The sequence below is a fragment of the Kogia breviceps genome, chromosome 9 (genome assembly GCF_026419965.1).
Source record: "Kogia breviceps isolate mKogBre1 chromosome 9, mKogBre1 haplotype 1, whole genome shotgun sequence".
In the NCBI taxonomy this organism is placed as follows: Eukaryota; Metazoa; Chordata; class Mammalia; order Artiodactyla; family Physeteridae; genus Kogia; species Kogia breviceps.
This window is the reverse complement of record NC_081318.1, coordinates 96089976-96109663: the sequence shown is the minus strand read 5'-3', so window position 1 is coordinate 96109663 and position 19688 is coordinate 96089976. Positions and strand designations below refer to the sequence as shown.

The following is a 19688-nucleotide window of genomic DNA, read 5'->3' as shown; positions in this document are numbered from 1 at the left end:
GCTATCCACTCCTACTCCTGTCCCCCTGGAACAAACCACTCTTCACTCCTTCTAGCTGTTTCTTCTGGTTTATATCTCTGTGAAACACATCATGTGAGCACTTCTTCATTGATCAGTTCTAGGTATTTCAGAGATTTTCTGTGAACCTTCGATTACAGAAGAGGCGTCTTGGCCCTCACACCCCTCCGCTCCACTTTCCTTTCCCCATCCCTTCCACACGGCCGTGTCACAGCTCCCAGTTAAGTGTCCGTGGTTACATTAAGCTTATGTAAATATCCAGTATCTAAATCGATTTAGTTTCTTAGTCACATAACAAGTTCAGAAAATGAGGGGCATCATATGAGCTAAGTTTATTTGGTTTCTCGGTTTCAGATGTAAGTAGTGGGCCGTTCAGATAGTGGGGAACAGATCCCCCCCCAAAATATCCAAATGTATTTACTTCCAGAGGATGAAGAGTAAGGGTGTGGAGAGTGACAACGGTCATCTGTGTTGTTCATCGCAGAGCCCAGGAGTACTTACCTCCCTGTGTCTTTAAAATATGTGTATTGGCTACATCGCTGTTTATCAGTTTTAGAAATTGGTGTTTGCACTTCCTGTCGTAGATAAGTTTTTGCTTGTCCTGATGATTGCTTCATGGTTTTTACTTGCATTATTTTCTATATATGTATCCTTAATTTTGCCCATGAGATTGGACCTGTCCCATCAGTGTTTTTTTCCCAACTGGCCAGACGTCAGATGATCCATCAATTCCCCTGTATTTTCTGGAGCCCCGTTAGACACCCAGCCTGCTGTGCACTCCTGGGGCCCCTCTTCCCCATCGTCCTGGCAAGTCCAGTAGCTGCTGGCCTGGGCCCCCTACTTGATTTACTCCCTGTTTGCTAGAACCCCCCCTCCCCCCCGCTTCCAAGTGGAATAGTAGGTACCAGTCCTTCGTGTGTGACCTATTTTATTCCCTGAAGGTTTTTAGGATCCTCTCTTTGTCACTTGATTTGAAATTTCTTGATGATGTGCTATGGAGGTCTTATTTTATCCCTTGAGCGGGTGCTGCCCATGGGGGCCCTTTTAATTTGGAAATGCGTGTTCCTCAGTTCTGGAACGTGTTCTCGTATTGTCTTTTGATCATTTCCTCCTCCCCATTTACTCTGTTCTCTTTTTCCGGAATTTCTATTTGTCAGATATTGGACCTTATTGGTTCAAAGACTATCAGTTGTTACTTTGTATTTGCCTTTTGTTTTCTTTGTGGGAGAGTCACTGTACTTTATCTTGCAAACCTTCCATTGAAATTTTTATTTCACCTATCGTAATTTTAATTTCCAAGAGTTCTTGATTGTTCCCTCACTGTTGCATCCTGGTTTTGGTTTTTCTCTGAGGATGTTATTTAGTGAGAGCTTTTCTGAAGTTTTCTTCTACCCATTGTGTGGCTCCCACGTTCCTCTATTCTTGGCAGGTGTCACAGTCTCTTTCCTGTTGGTGGCTTTCTTCAGAAGTGCGCTGACCCTCAGTCATTTGCATTTAAGAGCACAGTGGCTCACGTTCTGGGTGTGTCAGTGGCGGTTTTGACTGGTGGCCTGCTGTGTAGGGGGAGTGCGTTTGCAAACTCACTGTTTCTTTGGAGGATTTTCAGTTCTGAATGTGTGGAGACCTTCTCTTGAAGCCCATTCTGTTTTATTCAGAGATGAATCCCGCCCTTTCCTGCCCGGAGAGTTGCTCTGAGAGCAGATGGGGGATGGGGACCGAGGGCCACCTTTTAGTGTGGCCATTCTCCATCCCTCTGTTTTCAGCCTGCCCGTTATCCTGTCCCTTCACCAAGCCTCCTGTCTACTAGTCTGGAGCCTCTTCCAATCCATTTCCCTAGAAAACACACCCTCAGACTTTCAGATAGCGCGCGTCAAATCGCTCCACGATCTGAGGTGTACAGTCTCCAGCTCCCAAGCCTACCGAGGGATATGACCCAGGCAGATCCGCTCACCTTGCATCCAGCTCCCTTTCTGTGGACATTCAGGTCACCGTTTCCTCCACTCTGCCCACTCAGTGATCACTCTTGCTTTGTCTTCCCAAAACGTTACTTCTTTGTTCATATCTTCTACCTCCACTCTCTTGCGTTCATCTTTTTCTCTTCACTTTTGCTGTCATGTTAGGGGTGTCTTGGTTGAGAGAAGAGAGCAAGGGGTAGTCTATCCACCTGTCCTTCAATCAGCAAAGAGCGATCACGTGCCCACTGGGTTCTGGGCCCTGCTAGGGATAGAGCAGTGAGCAAATGATCCAATTCCTTCTTTCTTAAACTTCCAATATTGTGTTTACTGGAAATGCCATGCTCTTTAATGGCACCAAATGGCCATTGTAGTGACGTAAACTTTAAGAAGCTTGGGCTTGTTATGATTCAAGAACCAATGTGTAACCACCTGGGTACCCCTGTGCTTTGGGGTTTTGTAATTGGTCACAAATGATGCTGGAGACTTGGGGTGCTTCTGCTGGACGAGCTGGGAACCGCCATGTTTGCATATCATGGGAATCTTTTCGCAATGAGAGATGGTTCATATCAGCCTTAGACTTTGGAGGAGATAGAAAACACTTCCTGTGACTCTTTATAAAATCAAGGTCATCGCCTCACCAGGCTGTGGTGCAATCTGAAGAATACGCAGCATTAAAATTTTCTGACCAAGAGTCACTAATAATAGTAAAAGGAAGAGAAAGGAACAGAGTCATCTGTTAATTTCCAGTATTAGTAAGACTCATCCTCAAGCTATTTCAATCCTGCACTCTTATCAGTTAAAACTTTTGGAGCTGGCACCCCAACATATGTATATTTAATTATAAATTATATGCATATACTATTCTATAATTATAATTCATAATACATTGGGAGCATTACAAGACAAACAGATAAAAAATTTTTAAAGTTAAAAGGGTGAGCTAAAAATAACTAGAATTGCTGTGAACCTAAAACTGCACTTTAAAAATCAAGTATGAATTTTAGAAAGAAGAAGAAAAACTAATCATTAGAATTAGAAGTTTCCCCTCCCTGGTGGGTCACATTAGGCACCTGACACTCCCTTAGAAACAACCTGCCGGGAGGTGCTGGCGAGGACTTGCTAATCACCCACCATTACTTAGCCGCGGGATATTGGGCAAGCCACTTGATTCTGGGCCTCAGTTTCCTCCTCTGTGAAGTGGTAATAGAAATACTGTACTATGGGCTTCCCTGGCGGCGCAGTGGTTGAGAGTCCGCCTGCCCATGCAGGGGACGCGGGTTCGTGCCCCGGTCTGGGAAGATCCCACGTGCCGCGGAGCAGCTGGGCCCGTGAGCCATGGCCGCTGAGCCTGCGCGTCCGGAGCCTGTGCTCCGCAACGGGAGAGGCCACAGCAGTGAGAGGCCCGCGTACCGCAAAAAAAAAAAAAGAAAAAAAATACTGTACTGCAGGTTCCCAGTCTTCTTCATAGGGTGGCTGGGCAAGTGATGGGCTGACATACATGTTATAAACTGTAGAGCGCTCACCATGCAAACCTAGGTGTGTGACCAGTTGGCCTCGTCATTCCCCCCTGAGTGCCACCCTCTGCCGCCCCAGCCAGCTGTGCTTTTCTACCATCCAGATATCCTTCCTGCCCCTCATAAGCAGTAATGGGGCAAGTGAAGCAGTGAAAGACTCCTTCTCTTCCTTAAAGAGACAAAAACGAAAAGCAACCCCAAGCCCCAATCCTACACTAATGAGTCGACAGCATCCTCTCCGGTCACAAAAATGCACATTGTTCCCAGCGGCTCCAAGGGTGTAGTGCTCTGCTTTCTGTAGACATTCTAGATACGGGGAAAGTAAATCTCTCGTTGAGAAGCACCAGCGTGTCTGTGAGACTTGAATTTCAGTGTGTCCAGCTCAAGTGGAGACAGAAGGGCTCCATGGCCTCAGGCAGACGGCTTATGCGGACTGCCTGGCAGCAGGTCTCCGGGGCACCGGAAGGTGTCTGGGGCTTACACGTGTGGGGTACGTGCAGTGCCGCAGTGCAGCAAAACTGCATCTGTGGCATCAGGCAAAGCAGAGGATTCGTTATGCAAGGGGAAAATGAAATGTTCTGAGTGCCAGTCCATACAAGCCCTGTGAGAACGGTGGCAGTGAGCGCCATTAACCGCACGGAGCCCCGACTTCCTCTCTGCCAGCCCGCACGTGCATGAGCTCAGTCCTCACCGTGTCCATTTCCATTTTGCAGATAAGGAAACTGAAGGTGAGAGAGATTAAATAACTTGCCTGTAGTCATGGCGGAGCCACAGCTCAAACCCGGGTGCCTCTGTCTCCAGAGCCCATGGATGCTCCTAAGCAGTCTACTCTTAACCCTACGGAGGTGAGTTGTATATTTTCACCTCTGAGGATGACTCACCTGTCCCAGATATCCACATAACCCATCTCTTATGGAGTTATAAGAGGACCCGAACTGAAGAGAGCCTACAGACCTTCCAGTCGAGCCGCTTCCTTGGGGCCAGGCTGGGATAGAACCCCAGGTTCCTGCTGCCCAGCACAGAACCTTAAAACAGCAACAGGTGATGTGTTGGTGGATTACAGCTGAGTCTTCCAAGGACATGGAGGGAAATTCGCAATTTAAAAAAAAGGGGGGGGGGGAGCTTCCCTGGTGGCGCAGTGGTTAAGAATCCTCCTGCCAATGCAGGGGACACGGGTTCGATCCCTGGTCCGGGAAGATCCCACATGCCACGGAGCAACCAATCCCGGGCGCCACAACTACTGAGCTTGTATTCTAGAGCCTGCGAGCCACAGCTACCGAAGCCCGCGCACCTAGAGCCCGTGCTCCGCAACAAGAGAAGCCACCGCAGTGAGAAGCCCGCGCACCGCAACGAAGAGTAGCCCCCGCCCGCCGCAACTAGAGAAAGCCCGCGCGCAGCAACCAACGCAGCCAAAAATAAATAAATAAAATAAATACATTTATTTTTAAAAAATCAAAACAAACAAACAAACCGTCCTTGCACTCTGAAGCTGGAACGCAAGTAGGAAAGTGTTAGTCTTTCGCATCCATAGCCCAGCAGAAGGCAGCTGCACGTCTGAGCCTTAGCGTGCTGAGAACCATGGCTGTTGTCCATCGAAGTAGGGGCCCAGCTTCACCGAGGGGCCAGGTGAGCCTCGCCATCCCCATGGCAACGTCAGCACCTTGCCCTACTGCCCGGGGCGGTCCCTCACCGTATACCCCGCCCCTCGTGTTCTTGCTTTCTTCTTTCCAAGAAGAAGCTTTGCTCTCCAGAAGGACACTAAGCTATCAGTTATCTGTACCCCAATATGAATTGTAGGCCAGTATAATACTTGCTGGTACATTTGGACCAGGAAGTAATATATTTTCATACCAGGAAGTAATATATTTCTTGAATATTAGTTTGAAAGGCTTTGCTTCTATTTCTGTGACCTACAGGCATCAATATCAGATGGGACAGAGGACATTTGAATGGGACACAATTATTTTTTTTTAATTCCAAATACAAGTTAAGGTTTTTACTTTTCTCTGATTTTAAACTGTACTTATTGTGAAATATCCACCACAGATGCAGAAAACTTCATAAAACACATGTACAAACTTATATGAGGCCAATGCTCTTGTCACTACCACCTGTGTTGAGAGAGAACTTTTGTAGTCACTTCAATGCATCCGTGTGCTGCTTCACCTTTTCCCTCCCACCCCACCAGGAGTGACCTCAATCCTGAAGTTTAAAAACCAAGTTAAGGGCTTCCCTGGTGGCGCAGTGGTTGAGAATCCGCCTGCCGATGCAGGGGACACGGGTTCGTGCCCTGGTCCGGGAAGATCCCACGTGCCGCGGAGCAACTAAGCCCGTGAGCCATGGCCGCTGGGCCTGCGCGTCCGGAGCCTGTGCTCCGCAACGGGAGAGGCCACAACAGTGAGAGGCCCGCGTACTGCAAAAAAATAAATAAATAAATAAATAAATAAATAAAAACCAAGTTAAATTTAATGTGAAAGGTTAGCTACCCATGTGTTTAGCAATAAGGGATGAATACAGTGGCAATATTTTGAGGTGCTCCTTGGCTCCAGTACCCCAGTTTTCTGGTAAAGCATTTCCCCTTGGGAACAGTATGAGTCATTTTATGCAGCTTTATCCTAATGCGTGCTGGCCTCGATGCGTGCTGCAGACTTACCCAACAGCACCCAACGTTTTGGAGAGCCTCCTTTCCGGAATTATCTGGAAGTTGGTAAGACAGTTGGATGGTTCCTTTGTTTTGAACTAAAGCTGTGTTGTGCAGCCTTGAATATGGGCCATTCCAGAGTCAAACTAACCTTGAAAGACAAGTTTTTCTCCACCTTGAACATTCTAAGACTGCTTGCTGCTTCTAAAGCTATTCCAAAAGACAAGGATTTTAGCCCAGGCAGCTTGTGAGATTTCGGGTCTGGCGTCTGTCCCTCACCCAGGATGCTTTTGGAATGTCTGTGAAAGCATCAGTCATTTTCTCAGTTTCACCTGAGATACCAAGCGTTCATTCTATTTTATGTTATTTAAACTTTTTATTTGGAAATTATGTCAAATTTACAGAAAAATTTCAAGAACCATGGTACAAAGGACTCCCTACAGCTTTTATACAGATCCAACTATTGTTCACATTTTGCCTTATTTGCTATATTGTTTTCTTTTAGGATGGATAGATACAAACACACATATGTATACACATGGATGACAGAAATATACAGATACATATTTGTATATATATTTTAATAGTCACCAGTAATATTTTTCTGAACCATTTGAAGGCAAGTTAATTTTTCATAGTACTTGACCAACTCCTGTAATGGGTCTAAGAAGAGGACTATTCTATTATGTAACCTCAGTGCAGTTACCAACTTCAGCACATTTAGCATCCAAGCATTTAATGTAATCAGAAGAAACCACCAAGCAACAGTGGTTTCTTTTCTTCTGCGTGCTGGGCAATAGGCTTCCATTCTCATGTGGTGTGCGGACAGCAATCTTCATGTCTAATTGTTTCAATCGTATAAAAATTGCCTTCTCCTGTATCAACAATAGGTAGAAGGTGCATATTGACATTTCTGTTTTCAAACAAATGTTTGTTTACTTTCTGCCTTCATTAGGGTCTCTAAATACGTCAGAGAAATAGTAAAATAAACATCCCACTCCCAGGTCTTGGAAATGAAAGATTAAACACCAAAATTTATCACTTTCCCAGTTGGGTGGGGAAACGTTGCTCTTCTCTGTGTATAATCCTTAAGGAGGACAGGCTCTCAGTTAAATAAAATGTCATTTGCGCCCTCTTCGCCTGGCTTTCCCTTGCTGGTTGACTTTCACCATGAACTCTGGCAGCTGGGGTAAAATACTGATAAGTGGTCCATGCCTGTTCTCCCTTGATTGTTTTCTAAACTCAGAGATCACTGTTAGTGACACCTGTCATCAGCGGCATCTTACCCAGCTACCCACCCTGCGGGTTTCTTAGAGTTCTTGGCTTCTCCTGCCTAAGAAGCAGACATTCCAAAACATTCCTGAACATTCTGGCTCACAGCTGGAGGCAAGTCTCAGCCGACTTATTTCCCATTCGGAGGCCTGCACTTGGGCCGAGAACAGATGTGGTGAGGGTGAGAGTGATTTGGGGAAACATCTCAGTGGTTGATCCCCTCCCTGAGGGATGTGTAATGTCCCTGTGCCCCAGGCCTGAGAAAGGAGCATGGCTTTGCAGGAGTGCTGTGCTTGGAAGTTTCCAGCAGCTGGAAAATCACATTTCTGGGTTCTGAATCTGAACCATTTCGCACTAAGAATTTTGTAATATTTCCTCTGTGTCCGACTCCACCTTAATCTCCCTCATGTTGGGTTGCTTTGTCACTCCATTTTCCCTATTAAAATCTTTCTTATATAAAAATTTTGAGGGAATACATTATTTTTTAACCTAAGTTTTATTTTATCAGAGCTGTATTTAAAACATGGTTTAAGTGTCTGCAGTGGCCTTCTCAGCCCCTCTCCAGCCCCCCAGACCCATTCCCCAGAGCAACCTCTTTAGAATCTTTTCACTAATTCTTCTGGTATTGACCTCCATAAAGTAATCATAAAATAATTTTTTTTTTTTTTTGGCCATGCCGCATGGCTTGCAGGATCTTAGTTCCCTGACCATAGATCAAACTTGTACCCCCTGTGGTGGAAGCGTGGAGTTCTAACCACTGGACCAGAAGGGAATTCCCTTGACCTCCATAAATTAGATGCTGATGCTGCATTTCCTTATGTGTAGGTTTTACATGTTGCTGACTGACTTCCTGTTAGAGGAATTAGGCCTCCTGGCACCACCCACCCTCACTTGCCCTCCCCATCTTCCCAGGAAAGTTATACATAAAGTGGGATGGAATCTGTGGTCAGTCTTTACAGTATGATGATGATTTCAATTTTATTCACTAGAGAACCAACTATACTGGAATTATGCTTCTTTCGTATAGATTTTTTTCCTCAAAGTTAGTAATTGCCTTTAAAAGATTGCTTAGTTTACTACATACCTGTTGCATGTTCTTCCCAAATGCCCCCGTAGAGCTATCAAATGCCTACCGGTGCCATTTGCCAAATGCTCACAAGCATGATATAATCTCTCAGTGCCCTGCCCCTCCTGGATCCTCCACCTTCCTGCTCCATCTATGCTTGTCACTCTCCAGGTGTCCTCCGGGGACTTCACTGTGCCTCTGTGTCTTGGATCCTTGTTTTCCTTGGACCTCATGTCTACCTTGTTTTTATTTTACATCTTTATTTGGAGAGACCACATCCTCCAGCAGCTTTCTGAGAAAGGGTGCATGGGAAGCAAACATTTTTGAGGCCACGTAGATTTGAAAATGCCTTTGTTCTCCTTCAACCTCAATGATGGTTAGTTGGGTATAAAATTTTCTATTGAAAATGATTTCCTCTCCAAATTTTGAAGGTAACACTCCACTGCCTCCCAGCTTCTGGTGTTGCTAATGAAAAGTCTAATGCCATGCTGAATTCTTAATGTGACCAGTTTTCTCTTTGGAAGTTTATGAGATCTCCTCTTTATCTTCAAAATAACATGCCTTGGATGGTAATTTCCTTTTCTCCCAACTTCCTTCCTCCCTCACTCTCTCCCTTGATTCCTCCCTTTCTTTTTGGCCTGTTCCTTGAGCTGGCCATTCATTGGGAGCTTTCAATCTGAAGATGCCTTTCTTTGATTCTAGAATGTGTTCATATTCCAAATGATTCCTTTGATCGTTTCCCTGTTCCTTCTTTCCGGAATTCCCTTACAGTTAATGAGGGCCAACTACACTGATCTCTAAGCCCTTTACCTTTTCTCCTTATTCTCTATCCTTTTATGAGTCTGTCCTACCTTCTGGGCTATTTCCTTGATTTTACTCTCCAGTATCTTTCACTGAATTTTTTATTTCAGTTGACGTATTTTTAATTTCTAGGAGTTCTTCCTATTCTGATTCTTTTTTCAGAGCAGACTTGTTTCCTGGATGCAATGTCTTATATCACTGGTGATATTAATTATAGGGTCTCTCTCTCTCTGTGTGTGTTTTTTTTTTTTTTTTTTTTTTGCGGTACACGGGCCTCTCACTGCTGTGGCCTCTCCCGTTGCGGAGCACCGGCTCCAGACGCGCAGGCTCAGCGGCCACGGCTCACGGGCCCAGCCGCTCCGCGGCACGTGGGATCCTCCCGGACCGGGGCACGAACCCGCGTCCCCTGCATCGGCAGGCGGATTCTCAACCACTGCGCCACCAGCGAAGCCCTCTCTGTTTTCTTATTCTTCCTGAATTGGTTGTTTTCTTTGCGTTCCACTTTCCTGATGATTTTGGTCTGACTTCTTCATTTGAGGAGGCTTTCCTCAAACGTCTGGTGATTCTTATTAACAGGGAGCTAGTCCATCTCCCCTGAAGGACATGGGGCCATCGGGTTCTCTTGCCTGAGAGGCATAAGCCGTGGAGGGCAGTGGCTGGTGCTCCGTCCGCTGTTCAAGACGTAGACTTTCACTTCATTCCTTGTTTTCATCCAGCACCATCTTCTGCGCTAACAGGAACCTGCCTGGAGCAGTCTCTCCTGAGAATAAGGCTCTCATTTCCTTGACCGTGCTGAGGCAGAAAGAGGGGAAAGGTAGAGGGAACCTCTAGGGGAGGGACTAAGTCCAGCCTCTGTCTGTTCAGCCAACCAACCAACCCTCCTGCTTATCCCTTCCCTTACCAGGCCCACTCCCTCCAAGGTACGGGTGCCTCCAGCCCTGAGCCTTCCAGGCCCGTGTGGGAAATTGATCTGCTTCCTGCGCATGCGCACACTGAACTGCGGACCCACGGGGGAGGCTCCAGCCCAAGTGCCTTCCCTGCAGGAGGGCGCCCCGGGGCTCGTTGCATGTCACTGTGCTCAGTGTTCAACCACTTTAATAGCCTTAATATGTTCTTCCAGGGAGTTAAGAGGGAAAGGAGATAAACACATGTGGTCAAATCAGCCACGTTTCAAGGAAACAATATTTTTTTTTAAGCTAAATTATCTCAGCGTAGAACATTTAGAGGGAAACGCCACCTCTGCTGAAGTGAACAAGTATGAAGTGCCAGTGTGCGATATCCGTGGTTTCCGACTCTCGGATGGCCTTACACCTGCCACTTCTCCCCCTCTTCACTCTGTAATGCCTGGTTCTCCAGGCGCAAATGAACAGTTCTCAGACTGTCGGAGAGAAAGGGAATGGGCACCTCTACTTACCTCTAAGAACGATTTCTCTCCTTCCCCTGAGGAGAGGAAAGTGAGATGGGGACGGAGAGGTGGGAGGACATCCAGGGCCCCCCTGGCAAGGACCCGCCCCCCCTCACAGCCCCCCACCCCTCCCAGTAGCGATTCTGTTCCTCGTGTGTCCCCGGTAAGTGATCTCTAGTCACAGCCCTGTGAACTGATTGTTGTAGACTAGCAATTTCTGTGAAACACGGTAACAAATACAAAGCCCCAGGAAGAAGCAGTTCAGAACGTTCTCCTCTTATTTCGAGAAGAATTTATTTTTACATCTCACTTTCTGTATCTTCTCTGAATGTCTAGCCGTGAGGAGGTGAGAGACAAATTAAAACGTTATCTTTTAAACTATCAAGTAATTGCAACTCTGTCAGGCCCTTGCTTCTTCTGTACTCCTCTCTCATACATTTCTTTTTATCCTTCCTCACATGGATTTGAAAGGATTTCTAAGCACTGGAGTCAATGAGTCCCTGAAATGAGGGAGGAATTAAGAAGCAGGGAGAGGGCTTCCCTGGTGGCGCAGTGGTTGAGAATCCGCCTGCCGATGCAGGGGATACGGGTTCGTGCCCCGGTCCGGGAAGATCCCACATGCCGCGGAGCGGCTGGGCCCGTGAGCCATGGCCGCTGGGCCTGCGCGTCCGGAGCCTGTGCCCCGCAACTGGAGAGGCCACAACAGTGAGAGGCCCGCATACCACAAAAAAAAAAAAGAAAGAAAGAAAGATTTGCAGACTGTGAAGGGTGGGATTCAGAACCAATGAGAGGAAATTGGAGTTCAGGATAGATGGAGAAGTTATCAGAGAAGACCCAGCTCTTTTAAGTTCAGATTTTGGGTCCAGAAAGTGATGTTCTAGGATACTGAAAAAAGACGAGATCGAATTGCTTTTGGTGAACTTGGCAGAATCAGAGGAAAGGAGAAGTCCCAGAAGACTAAAAGTAGTCGATTTTTTTGGTTTTCTGAAAAGGAAAGAAAATGAATTCCAGAACTGACAGACCAGGGGAGAGGTCTGCACTGTTAAAACACTAGAAGAGAAGACGGTGATCACCAGGAGCCAACCTGGGTTTACTAGAAACTACACACACCAGAGAAACACCATCTCCCCATCTGAGAGGCTGCTGGGCTGAGAGGTCAGGGAATATTATAGACACAGTCTCCCTGCTTTTAACAAGGCTTTTGACCAAAGTCTCTCATAAATATCTATCGATGAGAGGACAGTCTCGTTCTAAAAATCATGCAAAAAAATAAATAAATAAATAAATAAAAATAAAAATCATGCAAGTAGGTAGATTTGTGGCAGATTGAAAGGCTGTAACTGACTGTAAGTTGATGAGGACAGGGATGTTTGTTTTGTTCACTGGTACTTAGAACAATGCCAGTCACACAATAGATGCTTAATAAATATCTGTTGAACAAGTGGGCCATTACTAAGCCAGGGAGACCACTCTAGGGGAACGTTACAGGATTCTTACCTGCCCCTGCCCTACTGAGTGTTGTGTTTATGGCTTGAGTAAAGATATGGATAATATGCTCATTAAAGTCTGTGGAGAACAGAAAGCAAAGCCTGAAAACTAGTATTTTTTTCTCAGTTTTATTGAGATACACTTGGCATATAACTTTGTATTTGTTTAAGGTATACCACATAGTGATTTGATATATGTATATATTGTCACATTACCACAATAAATTTAGTTAACATTTATCACCTCATATAGTTACAATTTTTTTTTCTTGTGATGAGAACTTTTAAGGTCTATGCTATTATCAACTTTCAAATACACAGTACAGTATTGTTAACTGTAGTCACCCTGCTGTATATTGCATCCCCAGAACTCATTCATCTTATACCTGGAAGTTTCTGCCTTTTGACCACCTTCGCCCACTTCCCCCACCATCTACCCCCTGCCTCTGGCAGCCACCAGTCTGCTTCCTGTGAAAACCAGTACTTAAACGGACAGAACCAAGATCCCTAATATCTCACTAGTCTGAGTCAAATTAATCATGTTTAATAGGAATATATGTAAAATCTTATTCTTGAGGCTTAAAAATCAGCTGAACAAGCACATGAGGGGGAGATAGAGCTTAATAAACATATTACAAAGTTCATATGTTTTAATTGACTCTAAACTTAGTGTCAATACAGGTTATGCCATAGTTGCCAGAAGAGGCTCATTTCTGTCATCTGTTTATTTCGTCATTAGTTTCAGCAAATGTTTATTGACTGGCTGCTCTGAACCAGGTACTGTGCCAAGGAGCAGGCTGCATTTGCAAGCACAGACATTCCCACAAACCCCGTAGTACAAGGCGAGCCCCGGAACAGGCTCCCAGGGTTCCATGCCCTTGGCTTTCTTCCCACCTCACTGGCTGCACCATCGCAGATTCCTTGCTAGTTTCCACTTCTCCCCAATCCCTCAACTTTGCATCACCCCAGACCCAGTCCTCAGCCATCTTCTCATCTCTGTCTGTGTTTATCCCTTACTGATCTCATCCAGGCTCATGACTTTGAGTTCCATCTGCAGACATCCCCCAGATTTCTATCGACAGCCTGGACTTCTCTCCTGAACCCAAGACTTGTATATGCCAGTGTCTACTTGGCATCTCCACATTTAATGTATTGAAAACAATTCCTAGCTTTTCCCTCTCTATTCGTTTTCTAGGGCTACCGTGACAAAGTACCCCAAACTGGATGGCTTAAAACAGCAGGAGTGGGGCTTCCCTGGTGGCGCAGTGGTTGAGGGTCCGCCTGCTGATGCAGGGGACGCGGGTTCGTGCCCCGGTCCGGGAGGATCCCACATGCTGCGGAGCAGCTGGGCCCATGAGCCGTGGCCGCTGGGCCTGCGCGTCCGGAGCCTGTGCTCCGCAACGGGAGAGGCCACAACAGTGAGAGGCCCGCGTACCACAAAAAAAAAAAAAAAAAAAAAAAAAAAAAAAAAAAACAGCAGGAGTGTATTTTCTCATAATTCTGGGTAGAAGTCGGAAAGCAGGGTGTTGGCAGGACCAGGCTGTCTCTGAAGGCTGTAGGGTAGAAGTTGCCCCAGGCTCGTCTCTTTAGCTTCTGGTGTTGCCAGCAATCCTTGGCTTTCTTGGAGACACATCACTCCAATCTCTGCCTCCTTTGTCACATGGCGTTCTCCCTGTGTCTTCACGTCACCTTCCCTCTGTACATGCCTGGGTCTCTTCTCCTCATCTTATAAAGACACCAGTCATAGTGGACTAGGGGGTACCCTAATGATCTCATCTTAACTTGATTACTTCTGTAAAGACCCTGTCTCCAAATAAGGTCACATTCCCACGTACTGAGGTGAGGACTTCAACGTATCTTTTGGAGGATACAGTTCAACCCATAACAACCATTAACTTGCTGCACCCACAGCCTTCCCTTCTCAGCTAATAGCCGCTTCACTCTTCTAGGTGTTCTGGGCAAAATTCTTGCTGTCATCCTTCACTCCCATCTTTTTCTCTCACCCCACACCCGATCCATCAGGAAACACTGCTGACTGTGCCTTAGGGTTAGGTCCAGAGCCAACCAGCCACTTCTCCCACTCCCACTTCTGCTTCCCTGATCTGAGCCGCCATCACCCAGATTACTGCAAAAGCCAAACATTCAGATCATCTCACTCCTCTGCTCAAGACCCTGCACTAGCTTCCATGTCACCCAGAGTCACCACTGCCATCCTCGTGTCACCCCCCCACCATGCCAATTCCCCATGTTGTTCCTGGCTTCATCACCTTCTAGCCTGGCCCTTGTTTGCTCCCCTCCAACCACGATGGCCTCCCTGCTCTTCCTCGTACATCCTAGGTTCACCCGACCACAGGACTTTTGCACTAGCTCTTCCCTCTGCCTGGAGCAAGGGACCCTAGATATCCTCCTGCCTCATGATCGACTCCCTCACCTTTTTCCAGTCTTTGGCAACTATTGTCTTCTCAACGACATGCTTTTTAAAGTTCCAACTAGCCTTCCCACCAGCAGTCCCAATCCCCTGTCCACTCAAGCGATTTTTTACCATACTCCTCTCCCCCGCTACATACTCTACGTTATTTGAAGTCTTTATTGTTTATTCTTTGTCCCTCCCACCCTCCCACCCCCCAACCCCCCGGCTCGGATGTAGTCTCCATGAGGCAGGGGTCTTGTTGGTTTTGTTCATTTTTTTCCCCCAAGTGTCTGGAGCAGAGGGTAGAGCCAGAATTGAACCCAGGTCCCCCCAGCTCCAAGGCCTCCCCTCTTTCAAGCTGTGAAGGACCCACTTCCAACTACACAAGGATGAATCCCTCAGACACTGCTTCTCGTTTATTCTCCCTGTCCCATCTTTTGCCATCGTCCTCAGGGACTTCAGCATCTCTGTAAGCCTGTTTGCTAGCATAGAAATTTTAAAGTGTACAGAGACAATGCCATGTTTATTGTGTTCACACCAGGTAAGCTTGGGCACGTTACTTCACCCCCTGTGTCTCAAAAAGAGATAATAATTATACTCTACCTCACGGGATTCTTGAAGGATGACATGAGTTTATATATGTACCTACTTGCCATGGAAACAGTGAGTACCATGTCAGTGTTATTTATAAGAATATAATATGTTTGAACCTTGAGGACATTATGCTAAGTGAGATAAACCACAGAAGGACAAACACTGCATGACTCCGCTTAGCTTACAGGAGGTATGTAAAGTAGTCAGACTCTTAGAGAGTAGCATGGTGGTGGCCAGGGGCTGGAGGGGGAGGAAATGGAGAGTTGCCATTCAATGCGTATAGAGTTGCAGTTATGCAAGATAAAAAAGTTCTAGAGGTAAGCTGTACAGCACTGTGCTTATAGTTAATGGTACTGTATACTTAAAAATTTGTGAAGAGGGTAGATCTCATGTAATTTACTTATTTGGCCGCAGTAAAAGGACAACAATTCATTAGTCACTAACCCACCCCTTAGTTTTATTGAATTTTCTCCAGGTTAAGGGACTTGCCCAAGACCTCACAGCTTGTACATGGCAGGGAGTGACAAAAATCGAGCCTCTGACTCTCAGAGCCTTTGTCCCACCCAAAGTTAGGCATCAGTCCTATCTGTCAAAACCCAGCGGATTAACGGGCCACCCTCTACGGTACTGAAGAGGCACTTCCACACCCCCTTGGGAGAAAACGCCTCACGATTTGGCTCCGTAAAAATTCTTCTATGCCCCATAGGTTGGGCAATGAGAAATAAATCATCCAGTCAGTGATGTTCTGACGGGCAGCTGGGGCTTCGCAAACAGGGCGTAAACAAAAGAACCATCTTCGTTTCAAGCGTCATTAGAACTAGCAAAGCCTCAAAGTCATTTTTTAAAATGGTGGGAGGCATCTGGCCTCTGTCCCCACCTGGAAGGGGCACTTGGTCTATAAAAGCAGCAAAAATAATTGCATCTTCCGTGTCACTTGGGTAGAAGCTTCTGTCCTAATTAATTCCTCCCTCCTCCTCCCTTTATAAATATGCTTGGGGAAAGTGACATCCTAGCGTTTTTGTTGCTGTTGTTTTCTCTCTTCTTAACAAGGAATTCTCTCTGCTCAGGCATTTGGGGTGCTGATTTTTCTCATGTCCTAGAGATTCTTCGAATTAGTCGGTGCTTCCTTCCCATAATAGTTTGCCATGAGAGTGGATTCGCACTGGAGGAGGGAGTGATTTTGTCACCTTATCAAAGTGCCACTGATCAGGTTAGCTTTCTTGGCTACTCATTCATTTTTATGCCTCTCCAGAAACGGAAACAGAAAGCCCCTTGTTAAGTGGAGCTGGAGATGGCTGGGTTTTGCAGTGTCTCCCGAAAGAGCTCCTTCAGCACCCTTTGATGAAATGCTGTCTCGAAGCCTTTGCAGTAGCGCTCACTAAAGAGATGATCTCCTCCTTTTCTCATCCGTGGAAAAACACTAGGCTGGGGACAGCATGACAGAAGCATGCTACTGTGTCACCTTGTCCCCAAATAACCTGGCACCTGCCAGGAGCTGCCTGCTGGTTGGGGGCAGGCCCACCGTACATCCCAGAGGGAAGGTACACAGAAGACTGTCCCTTTTTCCACTCCCTCTGGAAGCACTGGGACCCTCCAGGCCAAGGGTGGTGTTGTATTCTTGGGTGGTTCTTCCATAGCTGAAGGAGCGTGCAGAGATCCTAGAATTTGCCTCCACTACTTCAGAGCTGGAAGGAGAAGCTGCTTTGGGCCTTCTTTCAGGACTTGTATCAGTCAGCTTTTGCTGCAGAACAAACAACTCCAAAACTTGATAGCTTGAGGCAATAAACATCATTTATCATGATTCTGCGGGTCATCAGGGTAGTTTTCCTGGTGTGGACAGCTCAGCTGGGGCTGGATGGTCTAGGATGGCCTCACTCACCTGTCTGGTGCTTGGGAGGCTTGTTGACCTAGAGCAGCCTAGACAGGATCGGCTTATTCCATTCTATGGAGGCCAGCTTGGCCTTCTTCATGTGAGGTGTCAGGGTTCCAAAGAGCAGCAGGAGAGGGCAAACAAACCCCAGTGCACAAGTACTTTCTGTCTGTTTGTGTCACGTTTGCCATTGTCTCATTGGCCAAGGCAAGTAGCGTGATCGAGCCCAGAATTGGTGTGGGAGGGGAACGCCCAGGGGCATGGATCTGCAGAAGAGTAAACACACTGAGGGTCATTCCTGTGAGGATCTGCCCCAGAAGTGGCTTGTCAAAGGTGTGTCCTATCCTGTCCCTGTATGGGAGTGTGCAGGGTTCGTATAGGGCAGCTTTTTCGAGGAAAACATGAATGGAGGTCTTGACCCACTTGCTAGCAGTGTGACTATAGGCTGGTAACTTCGCTTCTCTGAGGCCCAGTTTCCTTACCTGTAAACTGGGCCTGAGCGAGCCTCCTTCACCATCTCCTTCCAAAGACTGAGGCGACGTTTGTGAAGCAGCACGGTGTCTGGCACACAGTTGGCACCCGTGCTAGCTGCTGTCGCTGCAGGCAGCTCAGGGGCACTTGTGGTAGCAGGTTGGGCAGGGAGGGGGCGGGGGTCTCCCTTGCACAGGAGATGCACCTGAGTGGTGAACTGCGGGAGGCCAGGTGAAGACCCCTGAAGGGCAAAGAGGGCTCTCCTGGCCTCTTACAGACCCAAACCTTATTTAAATATGTGTTCTTTAAAATCAAAACAAACCAATCACCCTTCCTTGATTGCATGTCCCAGCAGTGACCACTTGACTTCCATACCCCACCTTGCCCCCAAAATAGCTTTTGTTCCTCGTTGTCAGGTGTTGGACACTTTGCAGCGTTTCCTTACTTGAGGTCTCCGTGCACTGGACTCCCATTGCCTGCGTCCTCCTCGGTGCCTTGTCATGGTTCACCACCTGCCCCTCTGAGAGTCCCTTCTCAGCTTCCTGCACCGGCCCCTTCCCCTCCTCTTGTCCTTTCCTGTTCGGCGTTCCCAAGTTCCATCCTCAGTCCTGCTGTTGGCAGCATCATTTCACAGGCTAACCCCCACCGTGTCCCCTAGTATCTACGTGCTCACGATTGTCTCAGTCTTTCTCTGGCCCCAACTTGCCTCTTAAACTGCCAATCAATTGCTCAAACTCAATAGGTTACAAAACAAATATAACTGCCCCATCTGTCTTCGTCCTTCAGGCTGCCAGACAAAATACTGTAGACTGGGTGTCTCAAAGAGCAGAAATTTATTTCTCACAGTTCCAGGGCCTGGAAGTCCAAGATCAGTCTGTCAGCATGGTTGATTCCTGGCAAGGCCCCTCTTCCTGGCTTGCAGGCAGCTGGGTCCTCACACGGCAGAGAGAGGGCAAACCCTGGTGTCTCTTCCTCTTCTTGTAAGGGCACTAATCCCATCAGGAGGGCCCCATCCTCGTGACCTCATGGAAACCTAATTATCTCCCAAAGGCCCCATCTCTAAATACCATCATATGGAGGGAAGTTAGGCCTTCAGCGTATGAATTTGGGGGGGGCATCACTCAGTCCACAGCACCATGCATGCCCTCCTGCTGTATCCTCATCCACCTTCCCCTCTTCCCAGTATCCCAAGCCAGAAAGCTGCAGGTCATTTCCCACAGTGGGTCAGTACTGATTGTCCTCTGGGTCCTTCATCCTGTCTATCCCTGCAGCCACTGCCCCCAGGTCAGACACCAGCACCCTCCTCAGAGCAGCCTCCTCACCTCCAGGCTTGTCCCAGTAAGCTCAGCATTGCCTCCAAAACACCCGTCTCCTGCCCTTCGTCCTGGTACCCTCGTCTTTGCCACACTTACCTACCTGAGGTACCCTGAACAGACCATACCATCTCACTCCTCTGCTTTCCCTCTACCTGGGGCGCTCCTCCACCCTAACCTGCCTGGAAACTCCTGCTCATCTGTCTGGACCCACCTCTGGGATCATCCTGGGGAAGCCCCCAGCCCCTGCCGAAGCCCGGCTCTCCCTCCTTTGTACTCTGTACACACCCTGTTTACCATGTGTCATAGTGAATTGTGGGCCAGCTTCCCTTAATGACAGGGGGCTCCTTGAGGGCAGGAATTAATTCATTTCTCTCAACCCCAGTGCCTGGCATTTAGTAACGGCAATAAATAAGCATTGAATGAATGAATGAATGAATGGGCACGGGAGTCGGTGATGGCACTCAGTGGGCCCTACAGTCTCCTCTTTCCTGCACTGAATCACCTCGGGTGCCATCAGCTGCCAGCCTCCACACAGGAGGCGTGGGTGCCCCCCTTCCTGCCTCTAGCACCAGGGGCCCCTGCCAAGATCTTCTCTCTGCCCACAGAGACCACCCTCTGAGAGCAAGCCCTTGTCACCTCGGCCCGAGTTCACTGCTCCTTTTGCCTTTCTGCCTGTTCTGCTAGGTTCCCACATCACTTCATACTGTCCTATTCTCTAATTGTCTGGCACAGTTTAGCCCTTTATTCTACCAGTACATTCTGCTGTCTGGCTCGTTCATTGTTTTGAAAGCATCCGTTGTCCTAGCTGCACCCTCGTGTGGACGGTACTTCCTCTGAATAAATCAGTCCCTGGACATTTGCTAAATGC

At 47.4% G+C, this 19688-nt stretch overlaps 1 protein-coding gene across 6 annotated transcripts in view; it reads left to right on the top strand.

Annotated features, from left to right (window-relative positions):
• ATXN7L1 (ataxin 7 like 1) overlaps positions 1 to 19688 on the top strand; it is a 253101-nt gene that overhangs the window by 46525 nt on the left and 186888 nt on the right. The window contains exon 1 of one of the 6 annotated variants that reach the window (XM_067042827.1): positions 4310 to 4332. The exons of the other annotated variants lie outside the window; for them this stretch is intronic. The gene's annotated coding sequence lies outside the window, so the exon portion shown is untranslated. Of the gene's footprint in view, positions 1 to 4309; positions 4333 to 19688 lie in introns of those variants that run through there. 6 annotated transcript variants of the gene reach the window in all.